The sequence below is a fragment of the Cervus elaphus genome, chromosome 31, assembly GCF_910594005.1.
Source record: "Cervus elaphus chromosome 31, mCerEla1.1, whole genome shotgun sequence".
Classification (NCBI taxonomy): domain Eukaryota; kingdom Metazoa; phylum Chordata; class Mammalia; order Artiodactyla; family Cervidae; genus Cervus; species Cervus elaphus.
In genome coordinates, this window is record NC_057845.1 from 35,278,420 (window position 1) to 35,292,592 (window position 14,173).

The 14,173-nt window shown below is 40.2% G+C and overlaps 1 long non-coding RNA gene across 1 annotated transcript; it reads right to left on the reverse strand.

Annotated features, from left to right (window-relative positions):
* Positions 1–499: 499 nt before the first annotated feature.
* Positions 500–12,954, reverse strand: LOC122687271. The gene is made up of 3 exons (XR_006339091.1): positions 12,829–12,954; positions 1,535–1,623; positions 500–687 (listed from the first exon to the last, which is right to left on the reverse strand). It is a non-coding gene; the product is annotated as an uncharacterized LOC122687271 (long non-coding RNA).
* Between the last annotated feature and the right edge of the window lie 1,219 nt (positions 12,955–14,173).

Sequence of the window (14,173 nt, forward strand, 5' to 3'; positions counted from 1 at the left end):
GACCTTCTCTGAATTAGGCTTTGACTTAAGGGAAAGTTGAGGCTGGTTTGATCTTCTATCCAAACAATTAAAACTTTCTTCATGTCAGTAAGAAGACTGTTTTATTTTCTTATCATTCATGTGATCACTAGAGTAACACTTCTAATTTCCTTTCAGAACTTTTCCTTTTCATTCATAAATTGGCTAACTCTTTGGTACAGGAGGGCAACTTTTGGTCTACCTTTGCTTTCCGTGTCTTCCTCACTAAGCTTAATCATTTCTGGCTTTTGATTGAAAGTGAGGGGTGTGTGACTGTTCCTTTCACTTGGTTATCTAGAGGCCATTTTATGGTTGTTAATTGGCCCAGTTTTAATATTGTTGTATTTCAGGGAACAGAAAGGCCCAAGGAGAGGTAGAAAGATGGAGGAATGGCCAGTTGGTGGAGTAGTCAGAACTCACACAACATTTACTGGATAAGTTCACTGTCTTTTATGGGTGGCATGGCTCATGACTCCCCTAAACAATTACAGTAGTAAAATCAAAGGTCATGGATTACAGATCACCATAGCAAATACAATAATAATGGGGAAGCTTGAAATATTTGGGGAATTACCAAAATGTGACACAGAAACATGAAGTGAGCAAATGCTGTTGGAAAAATGGTGCTGACGTCCTTGCTTGAAGTAAGTGTTGCCACAAACATTCAACCTGGGGGAAAAAAAAGAAAAGGCCCTCAGTATCTGCAAAGCACAATAAAGTGAAGCACAGACCCAGGTATTCCTGTAGCTAGGCATGTGTGCTGAGTTGCTTCATTCACGTCAGAATCTTTGTGACCTTATGGACTGTAACTCACCAGGCTCCTCTGTCCATGGGATTCTCCAGGCAAGAGTACTGCAGTGGGTTACTGTGCCCTCCTCCAGGGAGGCTTCCCAACCCAGGGGTAGAACCCCCATCTCTTATGTCTCCAGCATTGGCAGGCGGGTTCTTTACCACTAGAGCCAACTAGGAACCTTAACTGTATTCTATCCTAGCACATCAAAAGAGACAAGGGGCTAGAGAGACCAGTAGTATGTATTTTATTTTCAACTTAATTCATGTGTTTTAATTTCATGGACCACAATTCAAAATATGGTAACATTTTGGCATGGTAATATGTAAAATGAATTATTATTAGAGTGAAATTTATGGCATTACAATCTTTGAAAATGTTGTTTTGTTACTCCTGGTTGACAACCTTGGGAGTTCCCCAGGTGGGAATGGCCCCTACATATGGGAGGCAAGTAGAGACAGGAGAAAGAGGGAGATCATTTTAGATTTGTGGGTGTCAGGTTTAATAAGCAAGGGAACGGACAGACTAAAAAGGTTTGTTTGGGGCAGGTGCAAGACAAGTATATCTTGGCACTTGCCGATCAGAATCTGTATATAAAAGTTTATACAGAGGTCTTAATACTGGATTCGGTCGCACAAACCATCCAGATGGTTTCAACAACGTATTGCTCTTTCATGGCTATGTCGCATCAGCAACTCCTAGACAGGGAAAGTGGGCAGAACTTACAATCCAAGGAGAAGGAGCAGGTGAGGAGATTCCAATTCCCCAGGTCACATTCAAGCATCAGAAGACAGTCAGGTCTTCTTGGTGATTCTCTACAAAAGTTACAAATTCAAAGGAAAAGAAACATATTAAAAGCATATTAAATGCTGTTTCAGTGTGGTGGAGTGGAAGTATGGGCAGTTTTGAATGCTTATGCTTTCCTTACTTTAGAATATATTTCTAGAATTTCCTTAGATAAAATTAAAATTAAGAAAATATCTCTTTTTTAAAGTTCTGCTTTACTACAGTTTTAGTGTGAATATAGAGAAAAATCTGAATAATATGATTTTGGAGTATAGGAATCACAGTCTTAAATAGGATATTAGCAGGAGGTTTTAATTAACTACATAGTGTCAATTATATGGCATCGTAACAGGACGTGTTCAACAAAAAATAATTGCTTGGTGAAATTAGAGACAATCTTTTGGTGTTAAAATGTTTTAAAAACATTTTGGTTTGCTAAAGAACTAAAATTATTGAACATTATGCAATGTTTTCTAGATGATTCAAGATCATTGTTATTAACATCAACTATCTTTAGCTCGTTACATACCATATATGCCACTCCAAGTCTGTCCACAGATTTGGTCAATCTAATGGATTTGTCCTGCTGTGAGTACATGGGAATACTGTTTGCTATTCTTTGCTTCTCTCCTCCGCATGTGACCTTGCAGGGACCATGAGTCTGTGAAATACAGTGCCCTCTCCTGTGCATGTTAGTTTTGACTTGTTTCAGCAAGTGCAGTATGGTTTGTCTTGCCATGCATGCCACGTCACTCCAGTCATATCCGACTCTTTGCAACCCCATGATCTATAGCCCATCAGGCTCCTCTGTCTATGGAATTCTCCAGGCAAGAATACTGGAGTGCATGGCCATTCCCTTTTCCAGGCCTTACCAGGTCTTAACAAATATTGTACACTTCTGCTTGCCCGTATTAGCTCTCCAAAGAAGCATATACCTTGGATACCTGCTGGTCCTAGAATGAGACCCCCAGAGAATGGGAACCCCCTCCATAGCCCAGCTGACCCACACCCTGAGTCAGAGCTGCCCTGGTGACCCCATAGGTCTGTGAGCAACAAGAATAAACATAATTTTAATATTATTACATATTATGTTTATTATAATGTATAATCTGTTGCTGCCAACTGAATTTCAGCAATAGCTGTCTAATACATGAAGATATTCTGCATGAGCCCAAAATTTTATTTTTATTGACCTCAGCATATATAGATTATGAAAAAATCATGATGCCTGCTATTGAAATTTGATGGTGGTAAGTCACTTAGATTTTATACATAAATAATGCAAAATGGAACTGTTAGTGGGGAAAGTCCTGAGTATTTTTCTAGATAAAGAATTAGCTTTGCCTCCTGTGTTAGTCAGCCTTATTGCTATAAGGAAATTTATAGACTGACTGGCTTAAATAACAGACATTTACTTCTCACAATTTGGGGGCTGGGGAGTCCAAGATCAAGGTGTCAACAGATTTGGTTTCTGTGACAGTCCTCTTCCAGACTTGAAGACAAATGGCTTTTCTCTGTCTTTACATGGAAGGGAAAACAAGCTCTGGTCTTCTTTTTTCTTCTTATTATAAAGACACTAATCCATCATGGAAGCTCCATCCTCATTACCTCATCTAAACCTGATTACCTCCCAAAGACCTCACTTCTAAACACCACCATAATGGGAGTTAGAACTTCAACATGTGAATTCTGGGGAACACAAATATGGTCTATAAAACCTATATCTTGATTAGATGGTTCCAGGGAGTATCCACTATCTCTAAAAAATTCTGCTAATTTGATAACATTTGGAATTTCTTTAAGGGAACACAGTAATATTTTTATTTCACAATTATAAATAAAGTTGAAATTGAATTATAGAAAAAGATTCTTTTTTTGTAGATTATTTCCAAAAATGGGCAACAGAAATAACTTCCACTCCTGCACATGTATGCTGTTCTTCTCATCATGAAATAGAGTTAATTTCCCCTTTCTTTAATATATGTTGCCATGCAACTTGTTTTGACAAAAAGAATATGGCAAAGTGATCCTATATCAGTCTGGGACAAGCGAATAATAGACCTGATAGCTTTCACTTTTGCTGTTTGGAAAGCTGGGCCCCATGTTAGAAGCTGAATCTTGTTGGGAAGAAAAGACCAGTCAAACTCAAGCAGTTTCATCCACCCACCCCAGCTGAGGTACCAGACATGTAACTGCTGCTGCTGCTGCTAAGTCACTTCAGTCGTGTCTGACTCTGTGCGACCCCATAGACGGCAGCCCACCAGGCTTCCCTGTCCCTGGGATTCTCCAGGCAAGAACACTGGAGTGGGTTGCCTTTTCCTTCTCCAATGCATGAAAGCGAAAAGTGAAAGTGAAGTCGTTCAGTCATGTCTGACTCTTCGCGACCCCATGGACTGCAGCCCACCAGGCTCCTCCATCCATGGGATTTTCCAGGCAAGAGTACTGGAGTGGGTTGCCATTGCCTTCTCTGAGACTTGTAACTGATACCGCCTCAAATATCCACTTATAGCCCAATTCTCAGTGGAAGGCAGAGACATAAATTACCTCAGCTGATACTTTCTAGACCTGAAGAACCATCCAGTTGAACCCAGACAATCCAAAAAATCATGAAAACAATATATCACTTTTGTTCTATGCCATTAAGTTTTCCAAAACAATTGAAACTTTATTTAAACGGTAGTGTCAGAACATTTCTGGGAATTTGAATAGGAAAGAATACAATGGAGGCAGGGAAAGGCCAAAATTCTAGGCCTGGGGTATTTGAAGTCGAAGTTCACTTCCTTCATGGTTTGTCTTGCTATTCTGTGGAATTTTCCTAAGAAGAAAGACTAGGCTGAACCACAGGAGCCTTGGAGCTTCTGAGTCTTGCATTATACAATTCAAATGTTTCCAACCCTTGTGTTCTGTGAGAATATACTTAATGTCATATATTCAAGTTGCCAAGTCATACGAAAGCCACAAAAGAAAGAGAACCTGACTTTCTTTAACTTGACCAGCATCCTACATGAAATAGCTATAGGTTAACATCCAACTGGATACGTATAGGAACTACCTTGGATTGGAAGGGCCTCAGTTTTTCGAAGCTCTCATCTTGTACAAGTTTTTCTTATAGAATAACTTCTCCTTTATGTGAGGAGATAAGCATCTATGAATTGATAAGTAACTCTCAACATAGACTTGGCATGCCTTTATTCTCATTAAGATTCTGAGAATGTATGCAATCAACAATTCTCTTTTTGGTTACTAGGGCTATAACTCCATGAGTTAATCACAGATCAGTTCAGTTCAGTCACTCAGTTGTGTCTGACTCTTTGTGACCCCATGGACTGCAGCACACCAGGCTTCTCTGTCCATCACCAACTCCTGGAGCTTGCTCAAACTCATGTCCATTGGGTAGGTGATGCACAAGAAAAAGAGCAAATGAGACAATACTTTTTAAAGGATAAATCAAGTATGTACAGTTGGCACTCTTTTAAATTTTAATTTTTAAGAAAAATGTATACTTCTAGCTTACTAAAACCAAGTCAACATATTTTCTCATAGCAAATAGGGATCTTGGGAATTTGCACATGTTTAAAGAAGTTCTAAATTTATTGCCCACCATTTGTAGGAGAAATGAAAATCTGAAATATAAAAGGCCATCTTTGCTATACATGTACATATATCCTTTTTAAAAAATTTTTTCCCATATTTTGCTGTACATTTTCCCCATATGTTGCCTGAAACTAATGCAGCATTGTAAATCAACTATACTACAGTAATAAAAAAAAGAACATTTTTGCATTCTTTTTTTCTGCAAACATTCAGAGTTGAAAAAGTCTACATTTCCTCCATAAAAACAGAAATTGATGACGGGAAGAATGTTTCTTGCTTACTTGAGCATTTTAACAATGTATTAAAAGATTCAGTAAGGATCTAAAAAATGGCAATGATACAGCAAGCAGTTATTTAAAAGCTGAAAGGAATGTGTTGTACGTTAAGAATGCTAAGCCACTATTTACTTCACCATGATAACACTGGAAAAGAGGAATCTAATGCAGTGAGGTTCACAGAATGTTCAATCATATTTTACAGTGTGCACAATGGAAGCCAATAGGAACTTTTAGAAGATGACTTGATTGAACTTATGCTTTTAAAGATCATTCTGAAAACAGTGAAGAGAATGGGTCAGAGACTAGTACAAGTGGAAAGAGGCCCTCTGCAATGGCCCAAAGTTAGAACTCAGGCTGTAGGGATGGCGAAAAGGAGTCAAACATCTTCAATCTGGAATCCTTTTTGCTACTTTTGCGTCTCATGCAAGGGTTCAAATGTCACTTTATCAGAAAGGTTCATCCTGACCACCCTATTAAATAGTTTAAGTAGCACTCTCTTCTCCCTTTATACTATGCCTATTTACTTCTTTTTTTTTTTTTCACAATGTCTATTTTTTCTGTATATCTGTTCATTTTCGGGCTTCCCTGGTGGCTCAGACGGTAAAAAGCCTTCCTGCAGTGCAGAAGACCCGGGGTTGATCCCTGGGTAGGGAAGATCCCCTGGAGAAGGAAATGGCAACCCACTCCAGTATTCTTGCCTGGAAAATCCCACTGACAGAGGAGCCTGGCAGGCTACAGTCCACGGGGTCGCGAAGAGTCAGACATAACTGAGCGACTTCACTTTCTTTCTTTATTTTATTACAGCGTAAGCTACTTGAGGCCATGACCTCAGGTTACTGTAGCATCTTGGCTCCTAGATTTCCTAGCATCTTGCTACTCCAATTATAGCCTGTGGACCAGACTCTTTGGCATCTTTTTGGAGCTTATGAAAAATGAAGAATTTCTCAGAACTACCTCAATTAGTAGCCAAACAAGATCTCAGTGATTTGTATACACATTAAAGAATGTGAAGTACTGGCCTAGAAAGTTTAGATTCTAAATAAATGGTGGAAGACAGCATGAACTAAGAATAGAGGGTAGTAATCAGCTAAACAAATAAACCGAGAGGGAGAAAGATTGTAACTGAGTTTCTGGGTTTCTTGTTGTTGTTCACTCAGTCATGTCCAACTCTTTGGGACTACATGGTCTGCAGCAGATTTCCCTGTCCTTCACTATCTCCCAGAGTTTGCTCAAACTCATGTCCATTGAATCGGTGATGTCATCCCACCATCTCACCCTCTGTCGTCCCCTTCTCCTCCTGCCTTCAATCTTTCCCAGCATCAGGGTCTTTTCCAATGAGTAAGTTCATCGCATTTGGTGGCCAAAATATTGGAAATTCAGCTTTAGCGTCAGTCCTTCCAATGAATATTCAGGGTTGATTTTCTCTAGGATTGACTGGTTTGATCTCCTTCCTATCAAAGGGACTCTCAAGAGTCTTCTCCGGTACCACAGTGTGAAAACATCAATTCTTCGGTGCCTTTCTTACAATCCAATCTCACATCCATATATGACTACTGGAAAAACCATAGCTTTTATTATATGGATATTTGTTGGCAAAGTGCTTTTTAATATACTGTCTAGGTTGGTCATAGCTTTTCTTCCAAGGAGTAAGCATCTTTTAATTTCATGGCTGCAATCACCATCTGCAGTGATTTTGGAGGCCAAGAAAATAAAATCTGTTACTGTTTCCATTGTTTCCCCATCTATTTGCCATGAAGTGATGGGACAGGATGCCATGATCTTAGTTTTCTGAACGCTGAGTTTTAAGCCATCTCTTTCACTCTCCTCCTTCACTTTCATCAAGAGGCTCTTTAGTTCTTCACTTTCTGCCGTAAGGATGGTGTCATCTCCATATCTGAGGTTATTGATATTTCTCCTGGCAATCTTGATTCCAGCTTGTGTTTCACCAACCTGGCATTTCACATAGTGTACTCAGAATATACATTAAATAAGCAAGGTGGCAATATAGAGGCTCAACGTACTTCTTTCCCAATTTGGAACCAGTCTGCTGTTCCATGTCCAGTTCTATCTGTTGCTTCTTGACCTGCATACAGATTTCTTGGGAGGCAGGTCAGGTGGTCTGGTGTTCCCATCTCTTGAAGAATTTTCCAGCTTGTTGTGATCCACACAGTCAAAGGCTTTAGTGTAGTCAATGAAGCAGTAGATGTTTTTCTGGAACTCTCTTGCTTTTTCTATGGTCCAATGGACATTGGCAATTTGATCTGGTTCCTCTGCCTTTTCTAAATCCAGCTTGAACAACTGGAAGTTCTCAAATCATATACTGCTGAAGCCTGGGTTAGAGAATTTTGAGCATTATTCTGCTAATGTGTGAGATAAGTATGATTGTGTGGTAGTCTGAACAATTTTTTTGCATTGCCTTTCTTAGGGATTGGAATGAAAACTGACCTTTTCCAGTCCTGTGGCCACTGCTGAGTTTTCCAAATTTGCTGGAATATTGAATGCAGCACTTTCACAGCATCATCTTTCAGGATTTGAAATAGCTCAACTGGAATTTCATCACCTCCACTAGCTTTGTTTATAGTAATGTTTCCTAAGTGCCACCTGACTTCACACTCCAGGATGTCTGACTCTAGGTGAATGATCACACCATCATGGTTATCTGGTGGTTATACAGACCAGATGGTGGTTATACACCATGGTTATACAGATAACCATGTATCCTTCTTCTGGGTTCTGAATTAAGCAATTAGGAAGGTGATGAAGCCACTCAGTGAGATAGGGAATACTAGGCATAAGCAAAGTTGTGAGTGGACAGATGAAAATTCAACTTTGAATATTTGTAATTTGATTCTCTTAAGAACAGCCACTAGGTAATTGAATACAGAATTCAAAAGGGAGATCAAGATTATTCAGATTTTCTATAGGCATAGAGTAGAAAAATTCTGAGACACACTTTGCAAGTCTCCCAACATGTACGTGTATCGTGGGCATATGGAGATAAACAGGAGCAGTCACAAAAAACTACTATTTAAATGTTGAACTAATAGGAATGTGGTTTCAGCTGTAAATCCCATGGATTTAACTTTGCACTTTATGATTTCAAAGGAGAGAAAACTTCTGCTACTCATTACTCAAAATCTTGAATCATTGTAATTTACTGTTTATACTATTTAGTCAGTCTTATCTGATACTAATTAAATTTGTGGTCATCACTGACTACTTGATGCTAAGATTTAGAGAGACAGGTCTGCTCAGGGTTGTTATTCTGAAACTCATGTCTTAGCTATGTATACATTATACTCTTGGCGTGTAATCATGATAAATATTTAGGGGGCAATTCTTTCAGCTCCACTGAAGCATTTAACTTAATTGATTACACTTGGCTTTTACAGATAATGAGGAATCCCTGGTTGTAAATTGCTCAGAGGACTATTCTCAATGGATGATGATATAATTGAACAATAATTTTTGTTTCAAATGAGAAATGTTCACAAACAATAGGAGGCTTCCACTTACTTTTTGACAAAATAATTTAGGAAAAGTACAGAACATCATATCAAAAAGCAGTGGGTGTAAGAGAGGATGCTCATCATTCTGAGGTCAGTTTTTACTTTAACTACTAAATCAGCAAACTTAAAAAAAAAAGCAATGCTGGTTATAATGAAGACAGTCTGGTGTGTTAATTAATCTCTGTGAGTACATTATGGAGTTCAATTTGTTAGCATGTCTCAAACAGTAAATGTTTTTTTCTCTAACTTTGCTTCATCTCTTCAAGAAAATTTGAAATACCAAGGGAACATTTCATGCAAAGATAGGCACGATAAAGAACAGAAATGGTATGGACCTAACAGAAGCAGAAGATATTAAGAAAAGGTAGCAAGAATACACAGAAGAACTATACAAAAAAGATCTTCATGACCCAGATAACCACGATGGTGTGATCACTCACCTAGAGCCAGACATCCTGGAGTGTGAAGTCAAGTGGGCCTTAGGAAGCATCACTACAAACAAAGCTAGTGGAAGTGATGAATTCCAGTTGAGTTATTTCAAATTCTTAAAAGTGTTGCCGTGAAAGTGATGCACTCAATATGCCAGCAAATTTGGAAAACTCAGCAGTGGCCACAGGACTGGAAAAGGTCAGTTTTCATTCCAATTCCAAAGAAAGGCAATGCCAAAGAATGCTCAAACTACCGCACAATTGCACTCATCTAACAGCTAGCAAAGTAGTGCTCAAAATTCTCCAAGTCAGGCTTCAACAGTAGGTGAACCGTGAACTTCCAAATGTTCAAGCTGAATTTAGAAAAGGCAGAGGAACCAGAGATCAAAATGCAAACATCTGTTGGACCATTGAAAAAGCAAGAGAGTTCCAGAAAAACATCTACTTCTGCTTTATTGACTACTCAAAGCCTTTGACTGTGTGGATCACAATAAACTGTGTGGAAAATTCTTCAAGAGATGGGAATTCCAGACCACCTGACCTGCCTCCTGAGAAACCTGTATGCAGGTCAAGAAGCAACAGTTAGAACTGGACATGGAACAACAGACTGGCTCCAAATCAGGAAAGGAGTACGTCAAGGCTGTATATTGTCAACCTGCTTATTTAACTTATATGCAGAGTACATCATGCGAAATGCAGGGCCGGATGAAGCACAAGCCAGAATTAAGATTGCCGGGAGAACTATCAATAACCTTAGATATGCAGATGACACCCCACTTATGGCAGAAAGCAAAGAAGAACCTAAAGAGCCTCTTGATGAAAGTGAAAAAGGAGAGTGAAAAAGTTGGCTTAAAACTCAACATTCAGAAAACTAAGCTCATGTCATCTGGTCCCATCACTTCATGGCAAATAGAAGGGGAAGCAACAGAACCAGTGACAGATTTTATTTTCTTGGGCTCCAAAATCACTGCAGATGGTGACTACAGCCATGAAATTAATAGACATTTGCTCCTTGGAAGAAAAGCTATGACCAACCTAGACAGCATATTAAAAAGTAGAGACATTACTTGCCAACAAAGGTCCATCTGGTCATGGCTATGGTTTTTCCAGTGGTCATGTATGGATGTGAGAGTTGGACTGTGAAGAAAGCTGAGCACCGAAAAATTGATGCTTTTGAACTGTGGTGTTGGAGAAGACTCTTGAGAGTCCCTTGGACTGCAAGGAGATCCAACCAGTCCATCCTAAAGGAGATGAGTCCTGGGTGTTCATTGGAAGCTGAAACTCCAATAGTTTGGCCACCTGATGGGAAGAACTGACTCATTGGAAAAGACCCTGATGCTGGGAGGGATTGGGGGCAGGAGGAGAAGGGAGCGACAGAGGATGAGATGATCGGATGGCATCACCGACTCAATGGACATGGGTTTCAGTAATGGGTTTGGAATGGGTTTCACCCATTCCAGTCCATCTTAGTTCACTGATTCCTAAAATGTTGATGTTCACTCTTGCCATCTCCTGTTTGACCTCTTCCAATTTGCCTTGATTCATGGACCTAACATTCCAGGTTCCTATGCAATATTGCTCTTTATAGCATCGGACTTTACTCCCATCACCAGTCACATCCACAACTGGGTGTTGTTTTTGCTTTGGCTCCATCTCTTCATTCTTTCTGGAATTATTTCTCCACTGATCTCCAGTAGCACTTGGGGCACCTACCGACCTGGGGAGTTCATCTTTCAGCGTCCTATCTGTTTGCCTTTTCACATTGTTCATGGAGTTCTCAAGGCAAGAATACTGAAGTGTTTGCCATTCCCTTTTCCAGTGGACGCTGTTTTGTCAGAACTCTCCACCATGACCCGTCCATCTTGGGTGGCACTATATGGCATGGCTCATGGTTTCACTGAATTAGACAAGGCTGTGGTCCCTGTGACCAATTTGATTAGCTTTCTGTGATTGTGGTTTTTGTTCTATGTGCCCTCTGATGGATAAAGATAAGAGGTTTATGGAAGCTTTTACTGTTTAGCAGGTGAATAAAAATGAGTGAGGAATTTCTAACTTTGTTAAATGACATTTCAATAATAAAATTTATAATACTATTTCCTTACAGCTGTTGATTAGCTATTATTAGGCTACACAGTCACCTTTTTAACATTAAGTAGTCATCAAGTGACCTATGGTTTATAATAAGGAGAAAATGACTTAAATTACAAGAGATTTGCACTTGGTGCCATTAGAAGGTTCATAAAAGTGCAATTTGCTTTAAATTTAAGCATTAGCATTTTCTAATCTTGAGCACTTTGATTACCTCCTCTAAGAGCATTAACATATAATAGTTAATGCAAAAAGGTAAGCCCTTTTGTTCCTTGATTTCCAGCTTTTGAACCTGAGTAATTATCTGAATCGAAACACATGAAACAAAAAGACAGAACTTGCCCTCAAAGACTGCTTAAAATGTTTATCAGTTAACAAGTCAAAGGTCCCCAAAGAGCTCCCATCCTATAGATCAGGGATGGGAGGCCAGGTTATAATGATAAACACAAATAATAAGAGTGAAGGTAAATTTAAAGGTAATATTTGCCAAGAGACGAAAAAAACAGAAAGGCTTAGGGACTGAGTTTGTGAGGGATCAAAGCTGCGAGGGTTTGAGAGTGTTGACTTGAAACAAACAGCCTGAAGATATTTCTCCAGCAAAGATGGATGCATTCAAAATCAGTGTGTTTCTGTGTGTGTGTGTGTGTGTGTGTGTTAGTTGCTCAGTCGTGTCCAACTCTTTGTGACCTCATGGATTGTAGCCCAACCGGCTTTTCTATCCACGGAATTCTCCAAGCAAAAATACTGGAGTGGGAAGTGATTCCCTTCTCCAGGGGATCTTCCCAACTCAGGGATCGAATCCAGATCTGCAATCCGGGTGGACTCTTTAATCATCTGAGCCACTAGGGAAGCCCCGTTCAAGATCAGCAGAGAATTGCAAATCAGAGTCTGCCAGTCCTCTCCTCACAAAGGAAGAAGACTTCTATAAAGAGGAAAGGGAAGTTGGCAGGGCTGTAACACACACAGAGGCTGTGGCTTTTCACTGACTTGAGTCCACTGAGCCTTTCTTTCTGTTGGGCTCTGCTACGGTCACAGGATGTGTGATTTCTGTTTATTCACTTTTTCCAACACTTTGGGGTGTAGGGCAGAGGGGGAAGGGCATTGTTGTGATTTTCACGAGAGCAGTCAGTATCTGTCTTTTAGAAATGCAATCTGAACAACGAGTTGAAGAAACCTAAGGAAATAGCATTTCACACAGACAGAGAAATTGAAGCAAATGCCTTAAGGCAGCTGGTGCCTGGTTTGGTGAAGGACTGCCAAAGAAAGGGAGATAGCAGAGAGGAGCTCAGAGAGGCGTTGTGTGTGTGGCGGGGTGGGTGAGTGCCATGAATACTTACATCTTCTTGGTCTTGTTCCTCTGTAGCCCTGGCCATTGCTGCTTCAGCTGAGCTAGTGGGGCCTGTATCACTGCACCTAGAGCTGCTTGGTGGGAGGACTCCTGTAGGCCCTGCTTTGCTCTCTTGGCTTCTGAACACACCTTGAAGTGCTACGGTATCACCCCCTGGAGCAGCCCATGACTAATGGGCTGTGACTGCTGATGAATAAATCTTCCCCCATCACACGCAGGCACAGAGGACCTGGGACCTCAAAGGAGCCTGGCAGGATGGAGCTGCAGTTGCCCCCAGAGAAAACCACCTCCAAGCGTATGCCCTTGGTCACGCTTCTCCATTTTGCTGTCTCTAGTTCCCTTACTCTCTGCTTCTCTGGAATCACGTCGCCAAGTAAACTTCTTGCTTGTAAGCATTTTTTCAGGCTTTGCTTTTTGGGAAAATGGAAGTGAAGACAGAGCTGAGTGACCAGGTCATGTAGGACCATGTGAGTGATTTAAAATCTGTGACTCTGGCCATCTTCCAGTGTGGGGCTTTGGACCAAGGAAGTGAGATGATCTGACTGAACGAAGTAGAAATGGAGGAAAAAGAGAAAGCGAGGTGACTGCAGATCAATCAGTGACTGCAGACAGCTATTTGCCCCCACATGCAAGAGCACAAACAATCTCTAGTCCTTATTATCTGAGGAAAGTTTGAGCTAAGATTCAGAGCAGCCCTACTTCAAGTTTCTTTGGCCCTGTGGAGAAAAAGAAACTGTTCCTTTTTTTCTCATATTGGTACCAGCCAAGTGAAAAATGTCCTAAGTAGGCTCTTGAGAATTTGTAAAATGGATGAAGGAGGAAGCAGATTGTAAATGAGACCAATTACTTTTAATTCTCTCAACCCCTGGATGTTACTATTGGTCATAAAAGCAGAAAGCATTTTCAATATACAAAGTATGCAAATCATTCAAAAAAACAATGTTAATAAGAAGCTTGTTTCTTATTTAATGTCTCTGCAATAGTTTCTTAAAAATGACTATTTTCCTTTAGTCTTTAAGAATCTGTTACTAGAACTCCCCCCAAAAATCTGAATTGTCTTTTTTGTAGAAATACATGGAATTTTGATGCTTATTATATTAAAGTAAAGTAAACTAGTTGCTCAGTCGTGTCCGACTCTTTGCAGCCCCATGGACTATAGCCTACCAGGCTCCTCCATCCATGGGATTTCCCAGGCAAGAGTACTGGAGTGGGTTGCCATTTCCTTCTCCAGGGGATCTTCCCAACCCAGGGATTGAACCCAGGTCTCCTGCATTGCTGGCAGACGCTTTACCATCTGAGCCACAAGGGAAGCCCCTTATTACATTACTACCCGT